Below are 12,614 nucleotides of genomic sequence, written 5' to 3' on the forward strand. Positions count from 1 at the left end.
CCCTCCCACAAACCACGCCCTCCCACAAACCACACCTCTGTCATGCACAAGCCACGCCCACATACGATGGCCCCGCCCCGCCCTCCGGCCGACGCCCCCGCCCACTCGCACGGGAGGACTCCGCGCAGGCGCACTGCGCGCCAGAGCCAACTGCCCCCTCGCGGCCCCCCCAGCTCTCCCCAAAGATGGCGGCCGCGCGGCGGCGGGCGAGGCGGCGGGCAGCGCTGAGGCGGCGGGGCGGGGGTGGCGGCGGGAGCGGGGGGCAGTGACAGCCGCGGGTAGGGCAGGAACAGGCGGCGGAGCGGCGGCGGCCGGAGGGCAGGTACCTCGAGTGGGCGGGCAAAGGGGTGGGGGAAGCGCCGCCCCTGCCCGAGCTGCGCCATCGGGAACTCCCCCTGGCGCTCCCCGCCTCGGCGCCGCTGCCCGCTGGCGGCGGAGCGCGGACCGTTAGCCGGGAGAGCCGCGGGGCCATGGCGGTGAGTAGGCGCTGATGGCGAACTGCCGCCTTCCCCTCCGCGGGGCGGCCAGAGGGGTGCGAGGGGACGGGGGCGGCGCCGCTGCCTGCCCCGGTGCCTGAGGAGCGGCGCTCCCCGCCGGGCAGGACCGGGAGCCGGCGACTCCGACGGAGCCCCGCGAAAGAAACTTTGCGGCTCCCTCCCTCCCTTCCCTCCGCGGCTCGGAGGTGCCTCTGCCGGCCGGGGCGCGGGGATCCGCCCGCTGTCAGCGCCGGGCTGCGGCGCGGCGGCCGCAGGAGCAGGCGGAGGTTGAGCCGGAGAAAGAAGCAGATGCGGAGCGCGACCAGAACAGCTGAGCCGGCTGTGACAGGCGGGGAGGAGAAGGCAGTGGTGGTGCTCGAAACCTCTTTCTCGACGTTGTTGTTGTTGTTATTGTTGTTGCTGCCCTCCGCCTAAGCCGTAAAGGTTCCCTCATAACGCCCAGCTAAAGGGATTGAGCGTCTCTATGTAGCTAAAACAGTCTTCCCGAAACCACGGTAATAATCATCTTGCCGACTCCTAGCAGAGGCATTATTCTTTCAGCCAGATTTGCTCCCGATTCCCCCCTCCCTGAATATCGCCCAACCTGAACAGAAACTTTTCGTTGCTTCCAGGCAACTTCGAAAGTGAAACCAACTAAAAGCAAAAATGAAACTTTTCAGCTGTTTTTTATTGTGCGAAGTAAAGAAATTAAGCAGCAGAAACAAGAGAAAGTGTGTTTGGTAGGAGAAGATGTTATAAATGGCACCTCAAGACGTGTTAGTCATTTGTTTAACCCTGTCAAAGGCATTTTATTAGCCACCTTGCATGTCAAGTGTTATTCTAGAACATTTCGCATTACGAAGTAATTTCTGTGAAATGTTCTTTGTTTTTAAAATTTCAGTCTGCATTTGATCAAATACATACCTGATTAGAAATGCCTTAAATTTTCAAGGAAACTTAAAATCTCTAAATTTTTTGCTGCTGAGTGCTTGCCAGCTTCTGTCTTAGAAGCTGTAGGAGCCAGTACTGCTAAGCTTTCTGCTTTTAAGAAGCTATTTTGTTGTTATGGCAATGGGAAACTTTCTGCTTTATACAGTGTAGAAATTTAACTGATGCGAATCTGCATCTGTAGATGTGTTTATTTTCTGTGTTGTGAAATAGTGTGAGTCACAGCAAATCAGTGGTCCTTAAAATTCAGAGAGGATGATCAGTTACATTTTTTCCTGGCTTTTTTTTGGTTTTTGTTTTGTTTTTTAAGGAAATGATCTCAAATAATTATGAAATTTAATCACATGATGAATGGGGAAGTAGCAAGGTGTCAGGTAGGAAGAAAGCTGTACACATATGTGAAAGTCAGAAGTAGCTGAGTATCTCCAGCACTCAATGTTGGCAAATTGGATAGAGCACTTGACAGCCAGTGTTTCTACTAAGCATGAGGGAGCAAGAAGGGTGCTGGTCAAGTTTGAAAACATGGCATCTAGCCTAGATTCACTCTGTGTACACAAGTTATCTTGTCACACGCTTGTTGAATCTGGGAGTTGTTTGTGCAAACTACAAATGATTCTTTCAAAATCATTCACCAGAATGATTTTTCTGGTGACATTGGGGGAGGAAGTTGATGTGCTGTATGAGTTCCACAGGGGCACTGGACACTGATTTTTAGCAGATGAAGGCCTGGTTAAGAGAGACAGAGATCCTTGTCCTCAGAAAGGCCAGGACTCAGTGATCTGTTGCTTAGCTCACTTGGTCAGGGGATGAGCAATCAGCTTTGAGCAGAGTCTCAGGCTGACTACTGTAGATGATAGTATTAAAACAAAGTCAGGTGAGTGTCTCAGGTTTTTGTCAGGACAAATGGAGCTCTTCTGAGGCTTTTTGCTGTATGACAAGCTATGGGTGTATGAGTTTCATGAGGGTCAGGTCATTACACCCAGCACCAATTACCTAATTTCAGTCCATTAATGGCATTTCTACCTTTTTCAAATTGAAGTTTCTGCTAGTTTGTGAACTTAAAACTCAAAATCTTTAGATTTTTATAGGCAGTGATGTAATGGAGCTGCAGAAACTTGGATTATGATTTGGGCTAGTTACTCATTTAACTTTGGGCTCTGAGTCCTGTGCATCTTGAGATGCTTTTCTTTGTTAACCTTTGCCTCGTGGCCATTTTATTTTACTTGAATTTGGACCTCCATCAGCTAACTCAGTGTCATGCTGGTGATCATTTTGGCTGAAGATCTCAAAGAGATCCTTTAGAATGGTTATTGCAGCTTTAACTGCTTAATTGAACGTGTTTCTGCAATGTTCTGTCTTAGGACTTGAGAAAAACTCTTAAAGCCTGACTTGACGAGAGGTTCAATTTTTCATCCTTGTCAGTACTTTCTCCTAGATGATTTTAACATCTAAATGCTTTTGGATGATGCCACAATTTCCCTTGCTGGCAGGTCACTTCTGCAATAATGTATGCTGTTGTACATGTGTTGGTCTCTAGAAATAGTGAATGCTGGAAAGGTGTTGTGTGCTGCTGTTCTGATTGTCTGTTGATGGCTCTGTCAGTGGCAAATCCTGTAACCCAGCCCCGTCCCCCTTTTTGGGTTGAACTGGCAAACATGCAGTCTTGTTCATTCCCAGACAGGCAGATACCAGAAAAGACAGTTTTTGTGAGGATGCAGGCCTATTTTCTAGACAGTTTTCTGCACCATTGATGCTCCTTGTCAGTGCCTTCTGGAACCTCAGGAATCCTTATCTTCTTCTAGCAACTTTGTATCTTTTTTCCACCTCCACTTTGTATCTTTTTTTCACCTCCACTGTCTAATTGCTGTGGGATTTCTAGTTCAATCTCTGCTAAAATGTCTGCAGATAGTGTCATGTTCCATCAGTGCATTTCTGTTATCTAGGATATGCATTGGATTCTCTCTGTTATAGGTGTCAATAACACTTCTATATTTTATCATTGATTTCTTTAAGACTGTTGGCTTGGGGAAATTCCTAGGCAATTTGTAGTAATATTCAACTTCACTACAATTTAGAGTGCATGAGTTGAATTGAGAGCTGACGTTTCTCCTGTAGGACCAGATCTCAGTAAAAATGGATTTGACTTGGACTGTCAAGTTTTTAGTTTAACTAAAAGATACTGTCTGTATCTCAGGAAAGCAATAATAGTTTGGAATGAGTACACTGCTTTTTCTGTTCAGCAAACATGAACAATGTTTGTTTTGCTCATGGGGCCAATGTTTCCTGAGCTACAGAAATGACTGGTTTTTTGCTTGTTCTTTGCTATATACAGTAAACTTTGAGCTTTCTTAATGCTGGTGTTCACTTATGTCAATAGCCTATCAGCCTTTTTCTTAATCTTCTCTATTCATGAAGTTTAATGGTTGTGTTTATGTCCGGTAGTATTTTGGACTCAGGTGTGTATTTTGTAGGGCTGATGAGGTAGCAGGATGTTTAGGAAATGTCTGTAACGCTTTATACTATTACATGTTTCTTGTAGGTTGTCATCTTTAATTGTTCCAATTAATTTGCTTTTGGTTTCAGATGGAACAAATATTTTCGAAGTCATTTTGTTTGCCCCCCCCAGGAATCTGGTCCTATTCCAGCTGCTGACACACTCTTGAGCCTGTAATCACTGAAAATCTACAGACTTTTTGCTAACGTGTCCTAGATTACTTTAATGAAATGTAAATTAAAATAGCATTTGCTATGCTCTTTTGTCAATAGTGAAATAGAATTTTTAGCTGTTCCTTTCATGGTGGACTCTTGATGTACTCACTTGTTAAGTTATGCACCTTTTCTTGGTTGTATTGATAATCTGTCTTGGTTACAACACATGCTGCAGAAAGTGTTGGGCTTCACTTTGGTGGCACAGTTGTGTAGAGCGCTGTGTTATTACTCTTCTTAGATGTATTGTTTTAGAAAGCTTTTGTATTCAGAACTGCAGTAGCTCAAGAATGAAATGTCCTTTTATTTTTTAAATACGTGATTGAAACTTCAGCACCATGCTCATTTGTGATGTCTTCACAGCACATTTCAAACTGAGTTAGACTGGACCTGCTTAGCCTTCTTTGTTCATGGCTCCAAGTAAACTTTCACTGTTTATGTCTAGGCAAGCATATTTGTTGGTTTCAGTCTCATCAGACCTACCAATATATCCACCAGTGTCCTTAACAGAATTTATATTTTTGTCTCCCTTTAATTTTTTTACTTTTTCAGGATCTGTGGACCTTCTGCTCATGCTCTTCTGCAGTCAAAACATCACTTAGGCTAACACTGGTATCCTCTGTTTTGGTTTAGTACCTTGGGCATCAAACACCACCCCAACACCAGTCCACAGAAGTTAATCAGGAGCACTGAATATGCCTATGGTGTACCTCTCCCCAGTTTTGCTGCCAGAGTTGTTCCAAGGCATTTAGGACACATGAGCAGATACACTGCAAAATTCTGCATTTATAGACAGTAGAAAATATTGTACCTTACTATATATTGAATGACTTGGAGCATAGCAAGTTGTCAAAAATTAAGTTATCTACAAGTTTGCAATCCCAGTTTGACCAGTAGAAGTAATTTTTATTAGCCATTAATAGGCTTTAAGAAGAGCACAGCATTTTCTAAGATGTAATAAATGTCTTCAATAAGGTCCAAAAGGGTTCATACTGTGACAGGTATGGACAGGTAGCTGGAAGTGAAAAGGAATATGCAGGGCACGAATGTTAACCTTACCTTCTGCATAACAGTTCTTTTTGAATCTGCTTTGAGTTTTTTATACCTTGGTTGTGAAGCTCAGTTCTTATTTGCTTTTGATTTTGAATAACTTGAAGTGAAAAAGAACTGAGCAAGCCTTGAGCTTTACTGTTACCAGCAGTGGAAAGCTCTGTAGTTCACAAGTGTAAACAGTCCCTTGTAAATGGCGTTGAGTTTCCTCAGTGTATAGACCCAATGTCTGTGGTATACAGGATCCTACAAGCATGGGCTGCTGTCCAGTCCGGCTGTTGTCTCATTTCCCTTCACTAATGTAGCATACTCCATTCCAGGTATTACTCCTTTGATTATAAAATAAATCCTTCTTCTCTAAGTTCCAGTTTTCAAACTGCAAAGTTTTGGTTTTTTTAGTTTGTTGTCCTTTTAACTGGAAGAATTTTATCTACTAGATAACTTCACAGAAGGAAATGGAGACAACAGAATAGCAAGTTAAGTAATTTTACTCTGTGACAGAAGAACACATTTCAGGTAGGGATAGCAAATCAAGTAGTAATGGTCTGCAAAAAGTGTGCAGGTATCTGGAAACTAATCTGTAAGCAGAAGTTGAATGGATAAGAAGGTTCAGCACAAACTTTGGTGACTTCAATGTCTTGGCAAAGAGAGAGAGCTGTGACTATAACTATGCAGTAATATTTCAAAATACATATTGATAGACTGTTAGGGGACTTTCTACAGTAAGAATAAATCCTGTCAAGTCTATTAAAAATGTAAATTGAGAGGGTGACACTGTAAGACAAGTATTTACCCATTTAGTCTAGTATGAAAGTGGATTGAAGATATTGAAATGAAGTACCAAGTTAGGACTAAAAGAAGCTGTGGAGGTGAGCAGTGACTGTTGGCAATGATTAATCATAGATGCAGCTGAAATGTATTTTGTTTTAATTTGTTCAGGCTTGCTAATAATTTGACTGCCCCCATTTAAGAATATTACTTTATCTGTACAGTCCGCTCAGTGGTGGCATTTCAATGGTGAGGATAAATTACCATAAATAAAGAAATAGATCTTAAAAGTATCCCAGTACATTTAGGTATGTACATCATGGCAATACAGCTGAAAGCAAGTCAGTTTCTGGCTTTGTGACTCTATTGTTGGTAACAAATTGACAGCTATTCAATGTTGCAACTTCATATGTAAAAGAGGAAGTTAAGAGCAGCTTTGTCCTCTTGACTTGATTGGGCAATCAAAAAGTTGGTCCCATGGTGTTTTGATTAACTAAACCTTTGATTAATTAAAACTTTTCTAGGAGAGTGGTGTGGAACTTGGTAGAAGGGGTTGCTAATATCACCTGAGAAACCTGCTCGTGTTTTGCTGGTCGTCACCTTCAGTAGTTGCAGATACTCCTGTGCTGGAGAACTCTTGAATGAGTAGCACATTCAAGAGTTGCATTCATTTGAGATCCTGATTGACTGTTGTGCTTTTTTTTTCCGATGGGGTACAAGCACTTCCTCTCTGTTCTTACATTTCACATTCACTTGTGTATTTGCACATTTTTTGTGTAAAGTCAGTCAGGAAGCTTCTGTGTTAAAACTGACCAGTTCTTATATGATTAATTTTAAACTGCATCTGTCCTACAGTCTAAATCACTTTGTTGACCAGTTGCTTGCAGTGGTGCAAGTGGCATCTGCTAGAATGATTTAGCAGGACTGACGTAGAGGAGTTTAAATTCTTGATAAGAGAATGCCCTTCAAATGTGATTGTTAGGCCTCAAAAGACCTTTTTTGGTGAATTTTTGCTCTTGGGAAGTAGTTTTCATATGTCTGTCTTGATTTATCATGTTCTGTTATTGTCCTGTTCCTTATAGAAGCAGAGATCTACAGCTTTTCCAAAATAATCAGTGGAGAGAAGTTTTAAAGTCTCTTAGACTTGTAGCCTCATTGATCCTATGTCACCTTACATTTGGATAGCAGTTTTCATTTTTCAGAATGAGCAGGAAAAAGCTGTTTCATAAGAGTTCTTTAAAAGCTGCTCATTCTGCTTGAGTCATGCACTCTTTGTAGCTCCAACACCAGCAACTGTCTCTGCAATAAATTTATCTCACTGACCAGTTGCAGGTCTTATTATTTTATTAATAAAAATATATCCATGTTTTTAGTTTGCCTTAAAGGTATCATACGAAAAATTATTTTGGAAATTTCTCGTTGCTACTCACAGCCTCTGAGAAAAGGGAGTCAATGACAAATGAGGAAGTAGCTTGATTCTTGGCATTGAATTTGCTTGTTTTCTCAAAAACTAAGCATGTTATTAAACAGAAATGAAGGCAAAAGTAACAGTTAAGTGGGAAAGGCCAAGTTGGTTTTGAAGCCATGTGATTTTCAGAAAACAAACTGAAGGAAATCCAGTCCTGGCAGAAACTTAGAAGAATCTAATTTTGCTGGTATAACAGTAAAACTAGGAGGGTTTAAGGAAGTTCTTGAGAATTACAAGAGTGTAAAACAAAACATAGTTTAGATCAGTGTAGCATAAATAAATTGGAATTGCATTGCCGATTTTTTACAAGTGGTGCGAAAAAATACGGTATGCAGTTCATTCTCCTCATTTCTTTTTGGGGACGATTCCCATGAGTATCTAAATGGAGGATGTTCTCCAAGACAAAGGAGGTCACAGTGTTGCACCCTATGTGTGTCAGTGCATTGGATTCATGTGCCTGCTAAAGACCAGGTATGGGTTTGCACCTGGCTGCTGACAGTTTGCTCTTTGATTGTAAAGTGCACGCTATCAAAGTAGTTCCAAATAAAATTAACAGAAAATTCCAGTTTGTGTTATGTTTGCATTTACCCCTTACTAGAAGCTTAGACTTCTTTGAAGGTATAAGAGGAACAGGCAAATAAATGGGAAGTACTGAATTCTTCATAGGCAACAGCTTCAAGTTACATGTACTTCATTCAGATAAGGATTGTGGATGTTTTTTAAATAATATAATAATAACAACAACATTTAAAACCAGAATGTGGTGTTTTGAAGTAGTTTCAGTTGCACTGGTCTTGCTGCGTACAGTCAAGCATTCAGCACTTGTGCTGGGCAAGCTGAGCTAGTTAGTGTCCATGAACATATTGTGCCGTTATGGATGACTGGTTTATAACTGTCTAGTTTTCCTCTATGTAGTCTTCACCTTCAAAAGTTTAGTTTCCTACATCAGCTGCTATTAAAAACTTAGCCTCTTTGGCTCAGATTCAAAAACTGCTGGCTTATGAATACAAATGCATTAAAATTGAGCAGCTGGGGTATTTCCAATTATCTACTATGCATTCTTATGTAGGTTATAGTACCCATGGCATGAATGCATGAACTGCATTTGAAGCTGCTCCTAAATCATTGCAGTTTATAGTCTGGGGTATGAAGGTAACCTGACATAAGTATTCATTTACTATAGCACACATAAGTGTTCATTACTATAGCAAACACCTACAATGCTAAGGTTTGCTGTTGTGGGGCTTGGCCATTCTTGCTCCAAGTAGATCAGGGGGTGACTATTGGGCATGAGTCAGATCTGGTACTGTTTGGCTGTTGACATGCACTTGCATTTACTCAGCAGTCAGCGTTTCCTTCTCAAGAGTACTGCATTAATTTTACACCTTTCAGTGTTCATCTTCTGGTGGTAACATATGAACATATGTATGAACAGGGTTGTGGATTGTGTTTCTCAGACTTTGAGAATTGTGTTGAGTGAGTGTCTGTGACAACACTTGAAGTATTTCCATATTGATGGTAGATGTTGTAGATTCTTTTTTGGTTTTTTGATAGGAACTTCCAGTGCTTATTAAAACCTTTAACCTATCTTCATTCTTAAGTGACTGTCAGACTTCGACATTGTTGATTCACTTCATGCAACAATACTATTTTTATAATTTTCCTGTATTGCCCATCTGCAGTTTTAGTATTATGACCAGCACTGAAGGAAATAGCCATTTCGCTTTTACTGTACTTAAAAGGAGGTTGACAAATTAGTGAAAGAAAAATGTTCCCCACAGCACCCTTCTTCTAACAAAAAAAAATCCCTCCTCTGTTCCGTTGGAAACTATTTTATCAAGTGTCCCAGGAAAATATTTTTGAAACAGGAAAAGTACTTTATCAGGAACAAAGTGTGTATTTTAAATAAATTGCAGATTAATTGAAATATTTAGTTCAGATCTTTTCAAGTTGCTGTACTGTAATTGCCACATCTGAAACTCTTTGACTGGAAAATGTGGTAAATGTACAGGGAGGGAGAGAAATTAAAATCCTTCTGCTCAGTTCGGATTCTTAAAAACAAACACAAAACTCTTCAGCATGCTTCATAACTTTAATAGCTCAGCTACAACCTTATGGATCTCTGGGTAATTATATTCTAATACTTTTCTACACTAGCTGCATCACTCTATCTGAGCTTTTTCCAGTAGTGCATTAAGTGATATTACTAACATCTGTTGTATATTCTTTGTTCTGTTCTCTTCACCCTAGGGCTGCATTGGAATATTCTAGAATTTTCCTCATTTTAGCATATTTGTATGTCTTGGGCACTTCTATTTGTCCACTCTTGTCTCATAAGTTCTGAACTGGATGGCCAGTTTGACAGATTTGAAGGAATTGGTTTTTTTGCTTCAGCCTCTTGAAAGATGTTTGCTTTTCAAGTGCATCTGCTGTCTCCATGTTGGAGAAGGCAGAATTAAAGCATTTAATGCGTTAGGATTGGGTGATGGTTTTATGGTTTTTTAGGTCCTGTAAATTCATTCCTTGGTCTTTGGCAAAACCTAAGTGTTGCCTCCTATTCAGAGAAGCTTTTATTTCTTACTGGAAGTTATCTGGGCTGGAGGATGGGCCCTGCCTGTGGTTCCTGGGGGAGTGTAGCTGCATGAAGACCCAGCTGAAGAAGGAATGCACACCTGCTCTGCTGTACTGAACCCACTGGGAAAACACACCTTATAGCAACCTGGAATTGGCAGCTGTAATATGATACTGCTTGAAGCATGTATGAAACTGCTGTACTGACAAAGAAATGGTGGAAAGGCCCTGAGTTTGTTACTTCTATAACAGCAACATGCAGTTTGGAAACATTTAGTATTGATTTCATTAAGCCAGTTTCTTACACTGCACTCTTTTGTGTTAGCTGCTTTTGTCTTGTCCCTGCTTAAACTTCTGTCCTTGTGTTGTGTAGAATTCACAGCTCTTCTGAACAGCTCCCTGGAATAATAAAAGTTTGTGTCTGTTGTTCACTAGATTTGACAGAATTAGGATGTGAAAGAGTATTAAGTTGCTGTAAGCATTTTGATGATACGTAGGTACGTAGAGAAGCAGTACTCTGTAAATCATGAAAACTGAGGAAAAAAACAGCAATACAAGTTTCTCCTTCAGTAGGCACCAGTGATACCACTGTGGAGAGTGGCCTTATAAGTCCTCTAGTTGTGAATAAATCAATTAATTATATTGTGTATCAAACTCAATAACCAGAAGCAGTGAATCTCTGGGAAAGGAACGGTCCATATGTTTTTCTTGTACACAGCACTGTCACTAGTTATAACTACATTTATCATGGTAGTGCCTATATCCCAGCTGAACTGGAAAGCTTGTTTGTGTAGGATGTCCATGTGGAAGTATAACTTTTTAATTTGAAACTTTCATCTAATGCAGCCTTCCTCTTTTAGAAGAAAGGCCAGATTATAAAGCAGTTCTGTCATGGGCAGAGTTATGTGTATGTCTTCCAAAGTTTGAGCCTTAGGTGTCCGAGTTTGAGTTTTGATTAGCATTGTCATAGTTGCTTGAAATTTGAATTGAGGATCTGATAGCTTTTAAGAGCTTGGAGTCAAGCTGTGGTCCTCTCTCTGGGTTCTGACCTACTGTGAATCATTCAACTTTGGCATTAAGTGTTGCATTTTGTTTGACTAATATTCTGGAATTCATAGGAGAATTCTGCTTGACAGGATCTTTGAAGATTGCCTTTTTCAGCCCTTTGTTAGGACCTTACATGGTCAGGTTTTGATTTTCTACAGCACTGGTCTCCAAATTTTTTGGTCACGCACCGTGTAAGTAAAGAATATATTAAGAATATAAAGAATATATTTTTTGCTATTACAGCCTCATATGCCTTCATTGCTACAGGACATGTGCTGCTGACTCATGTTGTTTTACCTTGATGATCCAGCTGATACAATGCTGATGTGTTTTTCAGAGACTATCCTTGAGGTCAGCTGCTGGTCTCTTAGAGAAATGCTGATCCTTTGCATGTGCAGAGGAAATGCACTGAATGCACTGCCCAGTGATCTCAGCCTTACAACACTCCTTAACCCTCAGCGAACAACTGACAGTGTAAAAAGCAGTGTTGTATTGTGCTTTACAACTTGAGGGTAGTGCCACAGAAACAATAAGGGACCAAATCTGAAGGCATTTAAGGATTGAGTTAAATTGTCGTTACAGTTCAGGAAGGCAAACTTGCTTACTGAACTATGGAGTGGAACACAGTTTGTGAGCTTTAACATCATTTAGCCTTTTGCCTTGTTAGTGTAATTCATTCCTTAAAGGTTCCTCAGGCATAAGTCCTGGAGTCTAAACAAATCACATCCAGTAAGTTTATATACCCTTACTTTGTTTCAGCTTTGATAGGCTTCAGAAAACTCTTTCAAGGTATTTTCAAATAGCAGTTCAGGTGGGGGTTGTGGGCAATAGCCCACTTAAAATATAAGTCTAGTACAAAGCATTAACCTACACAATTTGGTTGTAATCTCAAGAGACCGTGTACTTTCCTTGCATTGTAGAGCAGACTCAGGGCAGATTCAGTGTAGACTGAGTTTGCAGTCCTGAATTGGCTTTGAATGTCTGCTACTAGTTCAGTATATGCAGTAGCAAGACAAGAAATGAAATAGTTGTTCATGCAGCAGTTGTGTGCATGAAACAGTGTAGATTTGTAAATAAGCATGCATTTAATGCTCCGCCAGTAGCAAATTACGTCTCAGCTGCTTCTGTGCTTAGCAACTGAGAATTATCTCCCTATTCATCTAATGCGTCCTCTTCCTTGTCTGGTCCCTTTCAATGTCCACAAGAATGGTGCAGTGAGTAGGCCTTAAATAAATCCTTTGGTTCATCCCACATGTTATTTTACCCCTTCTGAAGGCTGCTGCATCAAAGTTTTCAATAGTGCAGGAAATCTGATGATAGGCTAGTGAATTGTTTGTAGTGGTTCTGCAGGCTGAACCTTACCTGTTGTCCAAATGCAAGTTGTTTTTCTTGAGCTCTCATTAAGTCCTGAGTATATCTAGAAACTAGATGGAGTTGGAGGAGAGTTACATCATCTGGGCAGTTTTATGAGGATTAAGGCTGAAATTACAGTATGTACATACTTTGCTTTCAGTATGTTCAGTATGGAACAATATGTTCAAGAAGCTGTTGCTCACACTTGGAACAGTTAGCAGCAATTT

The 12,614-nt window shown here is 40.9% G+C and overlaps 1 protein-coding gene across 2 annotated transcripts in view; it reads left to right on the forward strand.

The window, feature by feature from the left end:
* The first annotated feature begins 266 nt into the window (after nt 1–266).
* The window catches only part of FNDC3A (fibronectin type III domain containing 3A), a 110,415-nt gene continuing 98,067 nt past the window's right edge, over nt 267–12,614 (forward strand). The window contains exon 1 of one of the 2 annotated variants that reach the window (XM_030962931.1): nt 267–322. The gene's annotated coding sequence lies outside the window, so the exon portion shown is untranslated. Of the gene's footprint in view, nt 323–350; nt 477–12,614 lie in introns of those variants that run through there. The other variant, XM_030962923.1, reaches the window with a different exon arrangement.

The sequence above is a fragment of the Camarhynchus parvulus genome, chromosome 1 (assembly GCF_901933205.1).
Source record: "Camarhynchus parvulus chromosome 1, STF_HiC, whole genome shotgun sequence".
Classification (NCBI taxonomy): Eukaryota; Metazoa; Chordata; class Aves; order Passeriformes; family Thraupidae; genus Camarhynchus; species Camarhynchus parvulus.